Source organism: Sceloporus undulatus, chromosome 2, assembly GCF_019175285.1.
Source record: "Sceloporus undulatus isolate JIND9_A2432 ecotype Alabama chromosome 2, SceUnd_v1.1, whole genome shotgun sequence".
In the NCBI taxonomy this organism is placed as follows: domain Eukaryota; kingdom Metazoa; phylum Chordata; class Lepidosauria; order Squamata; family Phrynosomatidae; genus Sceloporus; species Sceloporus undulatus.
The window spans coordinates 64,575,432-64,583,956 of record NC_056523.1 but is presented as its reverse complement, the minus strand read 5'-3'; positions in this window follow the sequence as shown (position 1 = coordinate 64,583,956).

Here is an 8,525-nt window from a genome sequence, read left to right as displayed (position 1 = left end):
ACCTGATTTGTCATGTGAAGCAACGAATCTAGGAGCATCTCCAGACTGCGAACACAGTCCTTTGAGGAGAGTGTGACCCCTTCTAGGACTGGAGGTTGTTTCCCGATACCTGGGTTTGGAGCCAATACCGTAAGTACCTCCGTTTTGTCTGGATTCAGCTTCTATTTGTTTCCCTCATCCATTCCATTACTGCTTTAAGACAATCATTGAGAGGTGAGACACCATCTGAAGTCAAAGCTGAGGACCGAGGCATGGAGAAATATATCTGGGTGTCATCAGCGTACTGATAACACCCCACCCCATGCCTCTGGATGATCTCTCCCCGTGGCTTCATGTAGATGTTGAAAAGCATCGGGGACAGGATGGTGCCTTGTGGGACACCACAATTAAGCTCTTTCCTTGCTGAGCAACTGTCCCCGAGCACCACCCTCTGGAATCTACCTGAGAGGAAGGAACAGAACCACTGAAGCACAGTGCCTCCTTTTCCTAACCCTCTCAGGTGATTCAAGAGGATGTCATGATCTATAGTGTCAAACACCGCTGAAAGGTCCAGCAGCACCAGCAGGGTCACACTACCCCTGTTGATGCCCAGACCAAGGTCATCAGCTAAGGTGACAATGGCAGTCTCCACCCCAAATCCCGTTCTAAAGCCATTTTGAAATGGATCAAGATAATCGGTTTCCTCCAAGGCAGCTTGGAGTTGAAGAGCAACTGCCCTCTTGATCACCTTGTTCAAAAAATGGTAGTAAAGTGGCTGGCAGGTAGTTCTTTATATCCAGGGGGTCAAGGGAAGGTGTTTTCAGGAGTGGCCTAACCACCGCTTCCTTCAAACAAGATGGAACATGACCCACCCTAAGGGATGCATTGATGATGTCCCTTAAGAACACCGTCAAGGCATCACCCCCCTGGACGGCCAGCCACAAAGGGCAAGGGTCAAGAGGGCAAGTTATTTTCCTCACTCTACCAAGGAGCTTGTCCACGTCATCAGTACTTACAAATTAAAACTGATCCAGTATAACCACATCAGTGGAGTTGCTGGACACCTCATCAGTTGATTCTGTTATAACTCCGGCTTCCAGGTTTACTTTATCTACAAAGTAGTTGTTAAATGCATCACAGCAGGCCGTTGTCGGGTTAAGTAAAGGGTTCTGCACAGGCGGAACCTGTGTCAGTTCCCTCACCATCCTAAACAGCTCTGCTGGACGGGACTCTGCAGATGCAATACGTGCAGAGGAGAAAGCTCTCTGCACTGTACGTATTGCCTCTCTATACGAATGAAGGAAATTCTTATGACGAGTCTTGTCAGATAAGAGTCGAGTTTTTCGCCAGACACACTCTAGTCGTTGTCCAGCGTCAGAGGATAGAGCTGAAAGAGAGAGATGAACTGGGGGGGAAAGAGAAGGGGATTGTCCTCCTTTCCTTGTAGCCTTCTTCCATGTTTTCTGGATTCATGAAGGCTTCTCAGAGGGACACGTACTATCGCTGCATAGGATATGCTCTGGTCAGCCATGGTATGAGTTGTGTGTGTGAAGTGGGTGCAGGGGAAGAAGGACAAAATAGGCATGGTTAAGGGCAGAAAGGGTGGCTGCATGCCCATGGGGGAGCGCATATATATATATATATATATATATCCCGCTCTTTTCCCAGGACTGGGACTCAGAGTGGCTTCACAGCATTAAAAAAAATACAATTAAAAACATAAAAAAATTAAATTAAATAAAAAATAATAAGTACATTAAAAAGGAATTAAATTATTACAATATTAAAACAGATAGTTATTAAAAGAATAAAACACATTTTAAAAAGATAAAACTATAAATAAGAGGGGGGGGGAATGTAACAAATTTTAAAAATCGTCCAACATCCCAGCCTGTCCTTATAGCAATTCCTTAAACGACTGTGTGAATAGGATGGCCAGCAGAAGGCCATCAAGGAGGGAGCCATTCTGATCTCCCTGGGTAGGAGTTCCAGAGTCTAGGGGCAGCCACCGAGAAGTCCCTCTCTCGTATCCCCACCAAGCGTGTTTGTGAAGGTGTTGGGACGGAGAGAAGGGCTTCTCCAGAGGATCTCAGAGTCTGGGCTGGTTCATACCAAGAGAAACGGTCTGCCAAATAGTGTGGACCTGAGCCATGGACCTGAAAATGCTGCAGTAGGTACACTGCAGTTGAGGGAAGAAAGCTTAGGGTGGGGAGAGGACAGCAACAGACCAGGCTGGAGAGAGTAGCGGGGTGCAGTAGGCCTAGTGGGGGTAGGAAAGTCTACTGAGGGTTTCCAACCCCACAGCTGAGATCAGAACGGTTGTGCAAACTTGTCTCCTCAATTATGCTTGAGGCAGCCCGAATCAAATCTAGGCTTCTCCTGGTGATGGTTTCACCCAGCCTGTATCTTTCCTAACAGTGTACAGGACAAGTCACCACAAAATGTAAGATATTCAAGAAAAATGAAGGGCATGACCAAATAAAAGCTCAAAACACTAGATTCCCAGATTAACTTGTCTGCTCTATCAATTGCCTATCTGCTTGACCTTGTTTATTGGTATTTGGTCTGAAATGTCATTTTAAATTTGAGGGTTCTGGACACACTGGTGTGGAAGGCTGTGGAGGAAGAGGATGATCATTTTGATATTGCTTTTACTGCAGACGTTTAACTTAAACTGATGTAGTAATTTGACCTGAACACTTACATTTTCCTCTCACTTCTAACCCGAATATAATCAAATTAACTCTTTTAGCATAAAAGTCAGGAGTTGGCAAATGTGGATGGTTAGGAAGAAACATAAACCCCACGAGAAAATTTAAGTGGTCCACACACACACACACCATACCCGCTCCTCTCCAAAAATGAATGTGTTTCCCTAGACACCTTCTAGGAGACATGGAATGGCATTTTGGCCTTCTTGGGCCATTTTGGATAAAAAATGATCAGAGGTCATCCGGATTTGCAGTTTTCGGTAGGGCATTTATAATTCATAGCTAGGAAACTCTTGGGTTTCATCAGACTGCAAACCACAGGATTCCATAGTATTCTACCATGGCAGCTAAAGTGGAATCGTAGTGGTATATTTGTTGTGAAGTTGAAGGCTTTCATGGCTGGCATCCATAGGTTTTTGTGGGTTTTTCAGGCTATGTGGCCATTTTCTAGAAGAGTTTATTCCTGACGTTTCACCAGCATCTGTGGCTGGCATCAGAATGCCAGCCACAGATGCTGGTGAAACATCAGGAATAAATTCTTCTAGAACATGGCCACATAGCCCAAAAAAACTCACAAAAAAGGGAGAGGTATATTTGTTGTTTGAAAGGGCCCCATACCAATATTCTGTAAGGCAGAACAAAGTGAATGGAAGCTTTATTTAGAGCAGTGTGTCAACCAGATCTATTCAACTATGTGTGAAATTTACCTTTATTGCGCAGCTGTCTGAAGGCTGCGCCCAGTGACACAAAAGGAAAAAGGAGTTCCGTTTCGGAGCTCCTTTTGTGGCTGGGGAAAGAGCGCACTATGCGCCCTGGTGCGGTGTGATGATGTCACGTCTGTGCCGCCCCGTATAGAGGCGGCGCGGTCGTGACGTCGTAATGGTGGCAGCCGTGTGGAACGGCTGCCGCCAATTTGTGTGCGCTCCGCACGTGCTAGGATTGGGGGCGTCCGGAAAGGACGCCCCTTTCTAACCCTAGCACGCATGGAGCGCGCACTTTAAGGCGTGTCTGTAACAGGGCGTTGAGTGCCCTCCCCTGATAAAAAACAAAACACTGTGAAGACTGATCATGCTCACTAACCACAAAATGTGGAGTGCCTGTTGGAAAAGTAAAATGTTAGATACATGGGTCAGGGTGGAATATCTTTGCAAATCTGCTCATAGTGTCTTGGTGGGCATGGTTGGCTGATTGATTGAATGGAACTATAAATGGGAATGTCCTCTTAGGAGAGAAAGAGTATGAAATGGTATTTTTGCAGGTTGCACTTGTCATATCTCCTTCTAATTCTGGTACATGTTGTAAATGTTCATATTTTAGACAAGAGGAATTTCTTGTTATGCATCTGCAGCTGTTTGAGCTCATAAAATGTGCCAGATGCTGAAAGCCCATGTTTCTTCATCTTGGGTAGCTTTGTTGACGCACACAGAGGAAGAAAGACAAGAAGAAGCCATGTGATAAAACTATTATGGTTCTCCAAATGGCTCTGCTCATATCCTATTGAATGTTTTGTTTTTCAGCTGAGTGGTCTCTTTCACTCTTGATTTTATGACGCAAATCCATGGCTCAGCCAGTTCTATTTATTCTGAGTTGAAGTCAGCTACGCAAAAGCAGCTCCAGCTGTGTTTTTCTATCTGTGGAAAGCAGAGAAGCCTCCATCCAGCATTTAATTATACTTGCTAAATCTTCCATTGACCCAAACAGTTATATTGCTTGAATCACACACACACTATGTTCAGAAAGTGAAGACATTCTTAGAATGCTCACAGGCAAAACTGCTCATCATTACTGTATTGCTCAAATATCAAAAAAGGAAGGTCAAATGCATTTTTAAAAGTATTTTCCAGGTTCATTTTGCATATTGTGTCATTTTTTCTATGATGGCCAGCATGAAAGTTATTTTGAATTGTTTCTTTGCCCTTGTCTAAACTGAACTAGTTGGCTAAACAAATCTTATGTCATCAAACTGAGCTATCCTAAAACTGAAGTCTTCTTTCACATTAGTATAACTGCTGAGCCAATGTTGAGCCTAGGGATGGTAAAGGGATGAATGAGAAGGAGAAACTCAGGTTCAGTCCTGACAAGATAGAAATGTTGTGGGTAGATAGTTCCCTGGCTCAACCTGTTTTAAATACACCTGTGCTGTCCTCAGATATTAGGTTCAAGGGGGGGGGATACATGTGGAGGACCATATGTACATATATTTTTAGATTCTGAACCAATATGATCTACTTTGGAAATAGTACTCAGTGAATCATGTCTGAAATTAGTGTTCAGATTCTGACTGTTATCTCTTTTTGCACGTGGCTGCTGATGCCAACTCTCCTGAACAAAGTATAAAATGAAGAGTAAAGGAAGCACAAGCTTTTGAATTTTCTGAGAACTCTTGATCAGGCATGCTGATTAAAAAAAATTAGGGGATAAGGGAAAAAATAAGAAGTAACCCAAATCTGCCCTGATGGACACTGTGTCTCTGAAATTGCAAAATGATTTCTGCAAGAGTTTGTTGCTATGTGCTTTCAAGTCAACTCTGACTTATAGCAACTCTATCTTGGGGTTTTCCTGGCAAAATTTGTTCAGAAGAGGTTAGCCATTGTCTTCTAAGGCTGAGAGAATGTGTCCTGCCCAATGTTGCCCAGTGGATTTCCATGAGTGAGTAGGGATTTTGAACTCCATTTTTGTAAGTCTGCTCTAACACACAAACAACTACACCACAGAGGCTCTTTAATAAGAACTCTTTGTCTGTGTGTATGTGATTTCAAGTCACCTGTCTATTTATGATGATCCCATGAATTTAATAGAATTTTCTTAGGCAGGGAATACTCAGAGGTAGTTCCACCAGTTCTTTCCTCTGCAATATAGCTGACAACATCTGGTATTCCTTGTGGTCTCCCATCCAAATAGTAACCAGGGCTGATTCTTCATAGCTTCCAAGAACAGAGGGATCTGGTACCTTTAGGACATTTAGTCAATGCTAACAAGAGCTACTACCTGTTAAAAATATCAGCTTTCAGCTTGCTGGGATGGAAAGTTGATGGGTTCTCTTTATCCTTCACCCACTCATAGAGCCAGTTGTCAGATACAAAGCACACAGACCCTTGATATGACATCTAGCAAATTCTGTCTAGTGTTCTCAAGTACACACAACCTGTTAAGGTCCTCCAGTACTTTGCTGTCAGTACAGGAAGGGCAGGACACTACCTTTCTGCTAATGGAAGCATTTGCCAGTTAGCAGCATATAACAGATTGCCACATCATCCAGAAAGCCCTGGAATACAGTTGGTGATAATGGTAGCAGATAGATTTGATCTTGCCACCTCTGCTAACTTCTCTCTCACTTTCCCCCCTAAGCGCTGTATAAATTTTACACACACTATAAATAAATGTTAATAATGTTAATTTTCTCCCACTGCTGCCTTCTTTCCCATTTGTTGTTGTTAACTGTCCTTGAGGCGATCTTGACCCATGGTAACCCTGTGGATGAGACATCTCCAAGACTCCCTGTTCTCCACTGCTCTGCTGAGTTCCTGTACATTCATACCTGTGATCTCCTTAAGTCCATCCACCTAGCATGCAGCCTTCCTCTCTTTTTACTTCCCTCCACTTTTCCTAGCTTTATTGTTTTTTTCCAGTGAGTTGTGCCTTCTCATGATGTGTCCGAAGTACAACAGCCTCAGTTTGGTCGTCTTGGCTTCCAGGGAGGTTTCTGGCTTGATCTGCTCTAGGACCCGTTTATTTGTATTTTTGGCTGTCCATGGGATCCTCAGCATTCTTCTCTAGCACCACATCTCAAATGAATTTATTTTCTTTCTATCTTGTTTCTAACTCTTTCTTCTATGTCCAAGCCTGTTTTTCTTACAATATGTTCTGCATATAAGTTGAACAGGTAGGGTTTTAAGATGAAGCTTTGTCTGACCCTTTCCCATAAAACTGCCTTAATGAGCTGAGCTTCTTACTCTGAAACAAAGAAGGAGAATGACAGACAGAGGCACACACACAAACACATACTTAAAGTAGCAGGGTGTGGTAGCTGCTGTTTTGTGCGTCATTTCCAGCTTATGGGGACCCTGATGTGACCCTATTATAAGGTTTTCTTGGTAAGATTTGTTCAGAGAGGGTTGGCCTTTGCCTCTGCTGAAGTAGAGAGAGTGTGACTTATGCAAGGTCACCTAGTGGGTTTCTGCAGCCCTGGTTTCCACAGTTGTCACCCAGTGCTCAAATCATTACATCTCATAGTGGGTAGGATTTTACAGTAATACTGTTGGGTGGAGTGGGAGAGAGAAAGAAAAGAGGAGGAAAGATAACAAAGCAGGCAGAAATAGGGTGTGGAGGGAAAGAAGAATCTCTTTTAAAAGGATTCCAAAGACTGAAGTAGGAAGGGGAAACGTCTGACTGAACTTTCACATATTCGGCTGTCCAGCTGTCCTGCTGAGCCTTGCTATTAGAGCTTGAGCTCTTTCCCCTTCCTGTAGCCTCAGCCCCTCATCAAAGCCTTGCCCTCTCAGAAAGAAGTGGGGATGAGAAAGAGGGACTGTTCTACCATGGCTTTGAGCCTGTTGGCTGAGTTGCTTCATTCCTTCCCTTGCTTTCCGTGTTGCAAATGTCTAATTCCATAGAGTGTCCTTCCTCCTCCTCCTTATTAGTCTATATGATTTAATGCCAGGATGAAGAAAAGGAGAAGGGAATCATATAGACTAATAAATGGCAAACAGAAAACATTAGAGAAATGGGGGGGGGGGGAGAGGCTGTGTGCATGTGTGTATGCATGTGTATACCAGATAAAAGCCAATAAAAAGGAGCAGAAAAGTTTAAAAATATCCTGTAGCAATGTTGGTTCTAGTATGAAGATTTCCCAGGCTGCAAAATGTCCATGGAACAGAAGTGTTTTCAGATGGCACCTAATGGTCAGCATGAGTGTATGAGTATATGTATGTGTATATATGTGCCATCAAGTTGCCTGTTGACTTATGGCGGCCTTATGAATTTCATAGCGTTTTCTTAGGCAAGGAATACTCAGAGGTGATTTTGCCAGTTCTTTCCACTGAAATATAGCCTAAATCACCTGGTACATATTTATGAGCAATTTCCCATCCAAGTACTAACCAGAGTGGACCGTGCTTAGCTTCCAAGGTCAGACACGATATAAATAATAAATAAATAAAATTTTTATTTATATCCCGCCCTTCCCAAGATCAGGGCGGCTTACAACAAGGTTAAAAACAATGGTGCCATAACAATATAAACATACAACTACAGGCAGACCATACAGACATTAAAAAACTATCAACAAAAACCAACAGGATTAAAAGCCCCTCAGCCCAACCTCTTGGCCACGGAAGAGGAGGGAGGCCCACAGGATTTTTAGTCGGGGAATGCCTGTTGGAACAGGAAGGTTTTTAAGTCCTTCCTGAATTGGGCCAGGGTAGTAGTCGAGCGGAGCTCAGTGGGCAGCGTATTCCAAAGGGCTGGGGCAGCCGTGGAGAATGTCCTCCGTGTAGTGGAGGCTAACCTAGCCCCAGGCACCTTCAGTAATTGCTGCCCAGACGTTCTGAGGGTGCGAGGCGGAATGTACGGGGAGAGGCGGTCCTTTAGGTATCCTGGGCCCAAGCCATTTAGGGCTTTATAGGTGATCACAAACACCTTATATTGAGCTCGGAAGCGAATGGGCAGCCAATGGAGATCTTTCAAAACCGGTGTTATATGGCTGGTCCTGGGAGCACCAGTGACCAGCCGGGCTGCCATATTCTGCACAATTTGCAGCTTCCGGGTTTGGTATAAGGGTTGCCCCATGTAGAGTACATTGCAGAAATCCAGTCTCGAAGTTACCAGAGCATGTAC